We start from the raw sequence: 9,000 nt of genomic DNA, 5'->3' as shown, positions 1-9,000 counted from the left end.
CATTACAGACACTTTTCGATTATTGTTCGTATTTACTAGCATCTGAAGCCCGGCTAGCTCAGTCGGTAGAGCATGAGACTCTTAATCTCAGGGTCGTGGGTTCGAGCCCCACGTTGGGTGCTGAAGTCACATTTATGAAGTTTGTTTGAAGTGTAGAGTCCAGGTTGAAGGCTAGCAGAAAGGAATCACCTCCATTGCTGTTCTGGTCACTGAGATGGATTTTACTCGGTGTGAGACTGGTGACATCATCAATGACTGATGACATTCCAGGGTTAGATTAAATAATTCGTAATTATGACAATGTTAGTATAGTGGGCAGTATCTGTGCCTGGGGTTCGATTCCCCAATGGAGAGACCAGTTATTTGGTACAATGGACATACATGACTGATACAAGTGAACAAAGGTCAATAGGATGAAAATGACTCCTCCACACACCAGTTGCCGTTGGCCTGCTAAAAAAGCTTTAATTGATGAAGTTTTTCTAAGATAAAACTGTGGATGTTCTGTTCACTCGTCAGTCCTGATCCAGAGGTCCAGCCTGTTAGACTCAGACCAGAGACCTTTTGCATTTGCGATGAACCGAATAACCACTACACTACAGAAACTGTGCAGCAGGTTATTGATCATGATTCAATTCATTCAATCATTTAGTTTCTATTCCCCCTTAATCTTATACAAAACCATCTAGACAGGTATGTAGAGACATAGATAGTGGGACATTTTCCACTAGCTAGCTATAGGCTAGCTTGAGGAGCATAGCATCCTGATAACCGCCAGGTCTACACAGATTTTGACGTAGTCAAGCTGAACTTGAGATGCGCTCCAATTGTCTCATAATGCCAAGTGGACGAGAGTAGGTGACATCATCACCAGGTAGTTGGCTTCCAACTGCACCAACTCCTAAAAAATGGACACCTCCGAAATAGCCAATTTGTGAGCATCTACAATTTCGAAAAACTAGAAAATCACAAGTTTAGTCACATGTTGTCATTCACCTGGCTGGGTGGTGTCCAGAGGAGTCAAGACGGAAAACTGGTTTCTCTGAAACACTGATTAAACCTGACATTACAGACACTTTTCGATTATTGTTCGTATTTACTAGCATCTGAAGCCCGGCTAGCTCAGTCGGTAGAGCATGAGACTCTTAATCTCAGGGTCGTGGGTTCGAGCCCCACGTTGGGTGCTGAAGTCACATTTATGAAGTTTGTTTGAAGTGTAGAGTCCAGGTTGAAGGCTAGCAGAAAGGAATCACCTCCATTGCTGTTCTGGTCACTGAGATGGATTTTACTCGGTGTGAGACTGGTGACATCATCAATGACTGATGACATTCCAGGGTTAGATTAAATAATTCGTAATTATGACAATGTTAGTATAGTGGGCAGTATCTGTGCCTGGGGTTCGATTCCCCAATGGAGAGACCAGTTATTTGGTACAATGGACATACATGACTGATACAAGTGAACAAAGGTCAATAGGATGAAAATGACTCCTCCACACACCAGTTGCCGTTGGCCTGCTAAAAAAGCTTTAATTGATGAAGTTTTTCTAAGATAAAACTGTGGATGTTCTGTTCACTCGTCAGTCCTGATCCAGAGGTCCAGCCTGTTAGACTCAGACCAGAGACCTTTTGCATTTGCGATGAACCGAATAACCACTACACTACAGAAACTGTGCAGCAGGTTATTGATCATGATTCAATTCATTCAATCATTTAGTTTCTATTCCCCCTTAATCTTATACAAAACCATCTAGACAGGTATGTAGAGACATAGATAGTGGGACATTTTCCACTAGCTAGCTATAGGCTAGCTTGAGGAGCATAGCATCCTGATAACCGCCAGGTCTACACAGATTTTGACGTAGTCAAGCTGAACTTGAGATGCGCTCCAATTATCTCATAATGCCAAGTGGACGAGAGTAGGTGACATCATCACCAGGTAGTTGGCTTCCAACTGCACCAACTCCTAAAAAATGGACACCTCCGAAATAGCCAATTTGTGAGCATCTACAATTTCGAAAAACTAGAAAATCACAAGTTTAGTCACATGTTGTCATTCACCTGTCTGGGTGGTGTCCAGAGGAGTCCAGACGGAAAACTGGTTTCTCTGAAACACTGATTAAACCTGACATTACAGACACTTTTCGATTATTGTTCGTATTTACTAGCATCTGAAGCCCGGCTAGCTCAGTCGGTAGAGCATGAGACTCTTAATCTCAGGGTCGTGGGTTCGAGCCCCACGTTGGGCGCTGAAGTCACATTTATGAAGTTTGTTTGAAGTGTAGAGTCCAGGTTGAAGGCTAGCAGAAAGGAATCACCTCCACTGCTGTTCTGGTCACTGAGATGGATTTTACTCGGTGTGAGACTGGTGACATCATCAATGACATCACATGACTGATGACATTCCAGGGTTAGATTAAATAATTCGTAATTATGACAATGTTAGTATAGTGGGCAGTATCTGTGCCTGGGGTTCGATTCCCCAATGGAGAGACCAGTTATTTGGTACAATGGACATACATGACTGATACAAGTGAACAAAGGTCAATAGGATGAAAATGACTCCTCCACACACCAGTTGCCGTTGGCCTGCTAAAAAAGCTTTAATTGATGAAGTTTTTCTAAGATAAAACTGTGGATGTTCTGTTCACTCGTCAGTCCTGATCCAGAGGTCCAGCCTGTTAGACTCAGACCAGAGACCTTTTGCATTTGCGATGAACCGAATAACCACTACACTACAGAAACTGTGCAGCAGGTTATTGATCATGATTCAATTCATTCAATCATTTAGTTTCTATTCCCCCTTAATCTTATACAAAACCATCTAGACAGGTATGTAGAGACATAGATAGTGGGACATTTTCCACTAGCTAGCTATAGGCTAGCTTGAGGAGCATAGCATCCTGATAACCGCCAGGTCTACACAGATTTTGACGTAGTCAAGCTGAACTTGAGATGCGCTCCAATTGTCTCATAATGCCAAGTGGACGAGAGTAGGTGACATCATCACCAGGTAGTTGGCTTCCAACTGCACCAACTCCTAAAAAATGGACACCTCCGAAATAGCCAATTTGTGAGCATCTACAATTTCGAAAAACTAGAAAATCACAAGTTTAGTCACATGTTGTCATTCACCTGGCTGGGTGGTGTCCAGAGGAGTCAAGACGGAAAACTGGTTTCTCTGAAACACTGATTAAACCTGACATTACAGACACTTTTCGATTATTGTTCGTATTTACTAGCATCTGAAGCCCGGCTAGCTCAGTCGGTAGAGCATGAGACTCTTAATCTCAGGGTCGTGGGTTCGAGCCCCACGTTGGGTGCTGAAGTCACATTTATGAAGTTTGTTTGAAGTGTAGAGTCCAGGTTGAAGGCTAGCAGAAAGGAATCACCTCCATTGCTGTTCTGGTCACTGAGATGGATTTTACTCGGTGTGAGACTGGTGACATCATCAATGACTGATGACATTCCAGGGTTAGATTAAATAATTCGTAATTATGACAATGTTAGTATAGTGGGCAGTATCTGTGCCTGGGGTTCGATTCCCCAATGGAGAGACCAGTTATTTGGTACAATGGACATACATGACTGATACAAGTGAACAAAGGTCAATAGGATGAAAATGACTCCTCCACACACCAGTTGCCGTTGGCCTGCTAAAAAAGCTTTAATTGATGAAGTTTTTCTAAGATAAAACTGTGGATGTTCTGTTCACTCGTCAGTCCTGATCCAGAGGTCCAGCCTGTTAGACTCAGACCAGAGACCTTTTGCATTTGCGATGAACCGAATAACCACTACACTACAGAAACTGTGCAGCAGGTTATTGATCATGATTCAATTCATTCAATCATTTAGTTTCTATTCCCCCTTAATCTTATACAAAACCATCTAGACAGGTATGTAGAGACATAGATAGTGGGACATTTTCCACTAGCTAGCTATAGGCTAGCTTGAGGAGCATAGCATCCTGATAACCGCCAGGTCTACACAGATTTTGACGTAGTCAAGCTGAACTTGAGATGCGCTCCAATTGTCTCATAATGCCAAGTGGACGAGAGTAGGTGACATCATCACCAGGTAGTTGGCTTCCAACTGCACCAACTCCTAAAAAATGGACACCTCCGAAATAGCCAATTTGTGAGCATCTACAATTTCGAAAAACTAGAAAATCACAAGTTTAGTCACATGTTGTCATTCACCTGGCTGGGTGGTGTCCAGAGGAGTCAAGACGGAAAACTGGTTTCTCTGAAACACTGATTAAACCTGACATTACAGACACTTTTCGATTATTGTTCGTATTTACTAGCATCTGAAGCCCGGCTAGCTCAGTCGGTAGAGCATGAGACTCTTAATCTCAGGGTCGTGGGTTCGAGCCCCACGTTGGGTGCTGAAGTCACATTTATGAAGTTTGTTTGAAGTGTAGAGTCCAGGTTGAAGGCTAGCAGAAAGGAATCACCTCCATTGCTGTTCTGGTCACTGAGATGGATTTTACTCGGTGTGAGACTGGTGACATCATCAATGACTGATGACATTCCAGGGTTAGATTAAATAATTCGTAATTATGACAATGTTAGTATAGTGGGCAGTATCTGTGCCTGGGGTTCGATTCCCCAATGGAGAGACCAGTTATTTGGTACAATGGACATACATGACTGATACAAGTGAACAAAGGTCAATAGGATGAAAATGACTCCTCCACACACCAGTTGCCGTTGGCCTGCTAAAAAAGCTTTAATTGATGAAGTTTTTCTAAGATAAAACTGTGGATGTTCTGTTCACTCGTCAGTCCTGATCCAGAGGTCCAGCCTGTTAGACTCAGACCAGAGACCTTTTGCATTTGCGATGAACCGAATAACCACTACACTACAGAAACTGTGCAGCAGGTTATTGATCATGATTCAATTCATTCAATCATTTAGTTTCTATTCCCCCTTAATCTTATACAAAACCATCTAGACAGGTATGTAGAGACATAGATAGTGGGACATTTTCCACTAGCTAGCTATAGGCTAGCTTGAGGAGCATAGCATCCTGATAACCGCCAGGTCTACACAGATTTTGACGTAGTCAAGCTGAACTTGAGATGCGCTCCAATTGTCTCATAATGCCAAGTGGACGAGAGTAGGTGACATCATCACCAGGGGCCTCATTTAAAATGGACTGCGTAGGATTCATACTAAAAGTGCACGTACGCTCAAAAGCCGAAAATGCCGGGCGCAAAAAAAAATCCGGATCTATAAAACCGCGTGCACGCAGACTTCCACGTAAGGTTCTCTTTATAAATCACAGTCCAGCTGGAAGGTTGCGCACGTGAATCCGCCTGGTGTCCCGCCCTCAACACGCCCACTTTCTACCGAAAATGGAATCATTTTGCATATGAATGAGCCTGCTGAGCATGCGCAGTGGCTTCCTGCAACCTGTTTGGCTTCAGAATGAATGAATGAACGTGTCGAGCCACCGTGCCACTGAATTTCACTGAGATCTGAGATCTAGATGTTGTTGATGAGGAGGAGGACAGGAAAACCACATTATTTCTGGTCACAGTAAAAGTAGAAAAATAAATAGTAAATAAAGCGAGTGAGTGGCAGCAGCACGCCGTTGCTGCGCGGAACGCCGTGAGTTCCCCGGTGCAACAGGGGGACACACGTCCCCCCGTCTTTTCAAAATCATGTTTAATTTCCCCTTACTTTTTACAGTTTAAAAACTAACGGTAGGCTCAGCCTTAAATTGCAAATTATCAAGACACTGTATGAAAGCGATACGAGAGCAGCCCCGCTTCACCCCCCCCGCTCTCCCTCCTCCTCCCTCCCCTCAGAGCTGCTCAAGGCGGGTTTATGGGTCTGCGTTCCTTTAACGCAGAGCCTACGGCGTAGGTGCGCGTCGCCGCGTACCTTACGCCGTAGGCTCTGCGTCGTTTTAACGCGGGACCCTAATTTAGGCACCATACACCTGCATGTAAAGGTTTCACGCGCGCGTAAAACTCATATGAAAACAAATCTGAGTCCCTTTAGGGAAGAAATGAGGGGCTCCGTGGGGCTCCCTAAACGCAGCCCCTCATTTGTTCTGTCCTAAAGCGGTGAAGGAGGTTCCCGGCGTGTCCTGCACCGCGGCTGCAGCTCCAGCAGCACCAGAGTCCTGACTGACTGAGCTTCACACACAGAGGAACACGATCAGCGCTATATTATTTTATTTTATTATTTTATTATTTTAAGTCTTATATATTTTGTGATATGTGATGACATTATTAAGAGTATGACATGAATCTGGCTTCATTTCACCACCTCAAACCCTGCGTCGCCAGTTCCCCGTGTCTTAAGTAAATTCTTACGGGAGGGTCCTAGTTGCCGTAAAGATAAGCAGATTTTTCGGTTAGTTTTTTCTTTTTAGATCCGAGGATTTGCGTAGAAGGTGGCTTCCGCAACTTTCAGGCGCTTTTTCTGCGCAAGCAAGCTTTATAGATGAGGCCCCAGGTAGTTGGCTTCCAACTGCACCAACTCCTAAAAAATGGACACCTCCGAAATAGCCAATTTGTGAGCATCTACAATTTCGAAAAACTAGAAAATCACAAGTTTAGTCACATGTTGTCATTCACCTGGCTGGGTGGTGTCCAGAGGAGTCAAGACGGAAAACTGGTTTCTCTGAAACACTGATTAAACCTGACATTACAGACACTTTTCGATTATTGTTCGTATTTACTAGCATCTGAAGCCCGGCTAGCTCAGTCGGTAGAGCATGAGACTCTTAATCTCAGGGTCGTGGGTTCGAGCCCCACGTTGGGTGCTGAAGTCACATTTATGAAGTTTGTTTGAAGTGTAGAGTCCAGGTTGAAGGCTAGCAGAAAGGAATCACCTCCATTGCTGTTCTGGTCACTGAGATGGATTTTACTCGGTGTGAGACTGGTGACATCATCAATGACTGATGACATTCCAGGGTTAGATTAAATAATTCGTAATTATGACAATGTTAGTATAGTGGGCAGTATCTGTGCCTGGGGTTCGATTCCCCAATGGAGAGACCAGTTATTTGGTACAATGGACATACATGACTGATACAAGTGAACAAAGGTCAATAGGATGAAAATGACTCCTCCACACACCAGTTGCCGTTGGCCTGCTAAAAAAGCTTTAATTGATGAAGTTTTTCTAAGATAAAACTGTGGATGTTCTGTTCACTCGTCAGTCCTGATCCAGAGGTCCAGCCTGTTAGACTCAGACCAGAGACCTTTTGCATTTGCGATGAACCGAATAACCACTACACTACAGAAACTGTGCAGCAGGTTATTGATCATGATTCAATTCATTCAATCATTTAGTTTCTATTCCCCCTTAATCTTATACAAAACCATCTAGACAGGTATGTAGAGACATAGATAGTGGGACATTTTCCACTAGCTAGCTATAGGCTAGCTTGAGGAGCATAGCATCCTGATAACCGCCAGGTCTACACAGATTTTGACGTAGTCAAGCTGAACTTGAGATGCGCTCCAATTATCTCATAATGCCAAGTGGACGAGAGTAGGTGACATCATCACCAGGTAGTTGGCTTCCAACTGCACCAACTCCTAAAAAATGGACACCTCCGAAATAGCCAATTTGTGAGCATCTACAATTTCGAAAAACTAGAAAATCACAAGTTTAGTCACATGTTGTCATTCACCTGTCTGGGTGGTGTCCAGAGGAGTCCAGACGGAAAACTGGTTTCTCTGAAACACTGATTAAACCTGACATTACAGACACTTTTCGATTATTGTTCGTATTTACTAGCATCTGAAGCCCGGCTAGCTCAGTCGGTAGAGCATGAGACTCTTAATCTCAGGGTCGTGGGTTCGAGCCCCACGTTGGGCGCTGAAGTCACATTTATGAAGTTTGTTTGAAGTGTAGAGTCCAGGTTGAAGGCTAGCAGAAAGGAATCACCTCCACTGCTGTTCTGGTCACTGAGATGGATTTTACTCGGTGTGAGACTGGTGACATCATCAATGACATCACATGACTGATGACATTCCAGGGTTAGATTAAATAATTCGTAATTATGACAATGTTAGTATAGTGGGCAGTATCTGTGCCTGGGGTTCGATTCCCCAATGGAGAGACCAGTTATTTGGTACAATGGACATACATGACTGATACAAGTGAACAAAGGTCAATAGGATGAAAATGACTCCTCCACACACCAGTTGCCGTTGGCCTGCTAAAAAAGCTTTAATTGATGAAGTTTTTCTAAGATAAAACTGTGGATGTTCTGTTCACTCGTCAGTCCTGATCCAGAGGTCCAGCCTGTTAGACTCAGACCAGAGACCTTTTGCATTTGCGATGAACCGAATAACCACTACACTACAGAAACTGTGCAGCAGGTTATTGATCATGATTCAATTCATTCAATCATTTAGTTTCTATTCCCCCTTAATCTTATACAAAACCATCTAGACAGGTATGTAGAGACATAGATAGTGGGACATTTTCCACTAGCTAGCTATAGGCTAGCTTGAGGAGCATAGCATCCTGATAACCGCCAGGTCTACACAGATTTTGACGTAGTCAAGCTGAACTTGAGATGCGCTCCAATTGTCTCATAATGCCAAGTGGACGAGAGTAGGTGACATCATCACCAGGTAGTTGGCTTCCAACTGCACCAACTCCTAGAAAATGGACACCTCCGAAATAGCCAATTTGTGAGCATCTACAATTTCGAAAAACTAGAAAATCACAAGTTTAGTCACATGTTGTCATTCACCTGGCTGGGTGGTGTCCAGAGGAGTCCAGACGGAAAACTGGTTTCTCTGAAACACTGATTAAACCTGACATTACAGACACTTTTCGATTATTGTTCGTATTTACTAGCATCTGAAGCACGGCTAGCTCAGTCGGTAGAGCATGAGACTCTTAATCTCAGGGTCGTGGGTTCGAGCCCCGCGTTGGGCGCTGAAGTCACATTTATGAAGTTTGTTTGAAGTGTAGAGTCCAGGTTGAAGGCTAGCAGAAAGGAATCACCTCCACTGCTGTTC

The 9,000-nt window shown here is 43.7% G+C and overlaps 8 non-coding genes across 8 annotated transcripts; all 8 read left to right on the top strand.

Annotated features, from left to right (window-relative positions):
- Positions 1 to 47: 47 nt before the first annotated feature.
- On the top strand, positions 48 to 120 carry trnak-cuu (transfer RNA lysine (anticodon CUU)). Its single transcript has one exon. It is a non-coding gene; the product is annotated as a tRNA-Lys (tRNA).
- A 991-nt stretch (positions 121 to 1,111) lies between these two features.
- Positions 1,112 to 1,184, top strand: trnak-cuu (transfer RNA lysine (anticodon CUU)). Its single transcript has one exon. It is a non-coding gene; the product is annotated as a tRNA-Lys (tRNA).
- A 991-nt stretch (positions 1,185 to 2,175) lies between these two features.
- On the top strand, positions 2,176 to 2,248 carry trnak-cuu (transfer RNA lysine (anticodon CUU)). The gene has a single exon. It is a non-coding gene; the product is annotated as a tRNA-Lys (tRNA).
- A 1,001-nt stretch (positions 2,249 to 3,249) lies between these two features.
- trnak-cuu (transfer RNA lysine (anticodon CUU)) lies at positions 3,250 to 3,322 on the top strand. Its single transcript has one exon. It is a non-coding gene; the product is annotated as a tRNA-Lys (tRNA).
- Positions 3,323 to 4,313: 991 nt separating this feature from the next.
- trnak-cuu (transfer RNA lysine (anticodon CUU)) lies at positions 4,314 to 4,386 on the top strand. The gene has a single exon. It is a non-coding gene; the product is annotated as a tRNA-Lys (tRNA).
- A 2,320-nt stretch (positions 4,387 to 6,706) lies between these two features.
- Positions 6,707 to 6,779, top strand: trnak-cuu (transfer RNA lysine (anticodon CUU)). Its single transcript has one exon. It is a non-coding gene; the product is annotated as a tRNA-Lys (tRNA).
- Positions 6,780 to 7,770: 991 nt separating this feature from the next.
- Positions 7,771 to 7,843, top strand: trnak-cuu (transfer RNA lysine (anticodon CUU)). Its single transcript has one exon. It is a non-coding gene; the product is annotated as a tRNA-Lys (tRNA).
- A 1,001-nt stretch (positions 7,844 to 8,844) lies between these two features.
- On the top strand, positions 8,845 to 8,917 carry trnak-cuu (transfer RNA lysine (anticodon CUU)). Its single transcript has one exon. It is a non-coding gene; the product is annotated as a tRNA-Lys (tRNA).
- The last annotated feature ends 83 nt before the right edge of the window (positions 8,918 to 9,000 follow it).

The sequence above is a fragment of the Cololabis saira genome, chromosome 4, assembly GCF_033807715.1.
Source record: "Cololabis saira isolate AMF1-May2022 chromosome 4, fColSai1.1, whole genome shotgun sequence".
NCBI classification, from domain to species: domain Eukaryota; kingdom Metazoa; phylum Chordata; class Actinopteri; order Beloniformes; family Belonidae; genus Cololabis; species Cololabis saira.
The sequence above is the reverse complement of the archived record's forward strand: the minus strand, read 5'-3'. Positions and strand labels throughout refer to the sequence as shown.